The 2965-nt window shown below is 36.1% G+C and overlaps 1 non-coding gene across 1 annotated transcript; it reads left to right on the forward strand.

The window, feature by feature from the left end:
• Positions 1-431: 431 nt before the first annotated feature.
• On the forward strand, positions 432-582 carry LOC149527892 (U4 spliceosomal RNA). The gene has a single exon (XR_016359628.1). It is a non-coding gene; the product is annotated as a U4 spliceosomal RNA (small nuclear RNA).
• The last annotated feature ends 2383 nt before the right edge of the window (positions 583-2965 follow it).

The following is a 2965-nucleotide window of genomic DNA, read 5'->3' on the forward strand; positions in this document are numbered from 1 at the left end:
AGTTTTACCATTAGTTTATAAATTTCCCAATACTATCATGCATAAATGATTAGTTAATATCGTAAATGATTATTTATTTATATTAAGCAAAAACTAATAATTTAAAAATACCATACTTCCAAGAACCTAACTCTAAATTATTCCAACCCATCTTACATATAATAATTAAATATTCCTTCTATTTGAAAACAGGATGTTGGTTAAGAAGATAGCAAAGAGAATGGTATCTAATGAAGTATAAAATAATTGATGATAATATGAAATACTACTGATGATGCATGGTTGCTTCGTATTGTTCTTTGGACTGACACCCTCTGCGATCAATGCCAGGCAAAGTGACGTCCTATAATAATTTTAATCCCATATTTCTGGCAAAAGAATAACTGAAGTATGAATGACTATGAACTAATGGCTCAAAGTGTGAGTAAACCATCTTTGCGCTAGGGGCAATGATGCAGCTAGTGAGGTTATAAACAAGGCGCGTCAATTGCTGGTTGAAAACTATTTCCAAACCCCCTCTTTGTCCCCCCTCCTTGAACAAAAACAGAGAGATTAACACAACAGAAAAACTCAAGAAATGAGCCACAACATATCAATTCAAACTTGAGCACTGAAAAACCCCAGGCCCAGCCAGTCTATTTATAGCTGAATGTAAAGAGCATTATAGAGAAGAGTTTGGTAATGTTTTTAATGAGAGTAGTTGGCAGTTGGAGGGATGGCCGCACATGCCTCTGGAAGCTTCTTGGTTGGTGCTGACCATGCTTTGCAATGTAATTAATTTAAGTTGACATCCCCCCTAAATTAATTACAATAGCTATACTAAATATCTACTATCTAAATATCCCCCCATAATCTACATATGATGGGTCCTGGCCTAAGGCCTTGTTAGGTACCCATTTACAATCTATAGTTTCCTAAATACAATGGTTGAAATTCATAAGAATCCCCCCTGAATGACAACCATAATTATGTCACTGCTCTTAAGCCCAAAAGATGTCGAAGAGATACAAACTTGGCTTCACTTAAAGCCTTGGTGAATAAGTCAGCAAGCTGGTCCTCTATCTTGCAATATTGAAGATGAATCACTTGTTGTTGGAGGAGATGCCTGATATAATGATGATAAACTTCAATATGTTTGGTGCAAGCATGGAACACATGATTCTTAGACAATGATATGGCACTTTGATTGTCACAATGAAGTAGAGAAGGCCCTGCATGATGTTGTCTAAGGACTGATAAGATAGCTCGTAGCCAAGTGATGTCTTTTGATGCTTCGTTTGCTGCAGTATATTCAGCTTCTGTAGTGGATAGAGCTATGGTAGACTGCTTTTTACTGCACCAAGATAAACAACATAACCTGTAGTGGACTTACGATCATCCATGCATCCTGCCCAATCAGAATCTGAATAGCCAATAAGGGAAATATCTCCATGAAATGAATAATAGGTGCCCATCGTTAAAGTCCCTTTCACATATCTTAGTATTCTTTTAGCAGCTATCCAATGTGGGACTTTAGGTGAGCTCAAAAATCTGGAAAACACACTAACTATAAAAGAAATATCAGGATGAGTGTGTGTTAAATATACAAGACTACCAACCAATTGCCTATATAAGGTAGGGTCAACATCTTCACCTTCCATGTCCTTGCTTAATTTCAACCCCGAAGCAATTGGAGTAGATACACTTTTACAATCTGTCATTTGAAACCTCTTCAATATGTCTAGGGCATACTTAGTTTGAGAAAGATAAAATCCATTATCCTTTTGCCATACTTGTATACCAAGAAAATAGTGTAGAAAACCAAGATCTGCCATCTCAAATGTATTCTGCAAGCTTAACTTTATGTTACTAATTTTATCCATGCTATGTCCTATGATAATAAGATCATCAACATAAAGCACAATGATTATGATATCATCACTAGCAAATTCCTTCACATACAAATTTGGATCATGTGGACTATTATGGAAGCCTTGAATTTGAAAGTATTGTAATGTCCCCTTTCTAGAATTCATAGCATGATGTTGTCATTAGCCTATTTCCCCACAGTCCCGTAGGCTAACTAGGACATTAAAGGGGCTTAGAAGCCATTTGGCCTAGACAGTTTCAGTTGCAGGTCTTTTTGATGGGTTCCGGGGCAACTTTGGGCATACTTACTATTTATAGTAAGTCATCTTGGACATGGCCGGACATTCAGTCACAGTGGTATGTTGATGGTAATTGTTTAAAATCGATAGGAAAACTTATTTATCATTGATAAGATTTGTTATTCATTGATAAAGCCATTTTATAAAGTTAAATTTAAATATTTAACTTTATTAATGCATAGACTATAGTTTGTGGGAAATATTTAAATTAAAAGAGTTCCCTTTATTTTTATAACACATTGGAGACATAAGATACATAAAGGGAGTTATGTTTTATCCCACATTGAGAAAACGAAGGATTGAGCTCTTGTGAGAACACTATAAAAGAAATGGAAGAGCTTTTTTTTTGTATGCTTGGATGAAGATTAATGTTATGTTGCTGGATATCTGATTATCGGGCTTGGAGGACGGAATCCCTCTTTGCTAGCATTCTCTTCGCTATTGGAAGACACAGTCAGGAGGATCAAGTGTGTTTTCACTTCAGGAAACACACTGGGTTTCATTTGGGGCGTTCGCATAAAGAAATTTACAAGGGTTTGAGGTGCAGATCTGAAGTTAGTTATTGCTATAGTGCCGCATGAACAGTATTTTGCTACAGTACGGCGTGAACAGTGTTGGTATCAAGTTTACTTTTTTTTCTGGCTGATTAGAAGTTTGGAGGGCTGCCGACTACATCTGCAAAATACTACGGCAACTAATTCTAGGTTTCTTCTGTCAAATTTTGATACTCATTGGAAAGCAATTTATTGAGGAAATCAGCTTTATGAGTTTGCATACGAAGTGTTTGACAATATTCCTTAAGTTAAATTTCTACCAGT

The sequence above is a fragment of the Cupressus sempervirens genome, unplaced genomic scaffold (genome assembly GCF_028749045.1).
Source record: "Cupressus sempervirens isolate cs-2001-9-10 unplaced genomic scaffold, ASM2874904v1 CseChr00s100001_01, whole genome shotgun sequence".
NCBI lineage: Eukaryota > Viridiplantae > Streptophyta > Pinopsida > Cupressales > Cupressaceae > Cupressus > Cupressus sempervirens.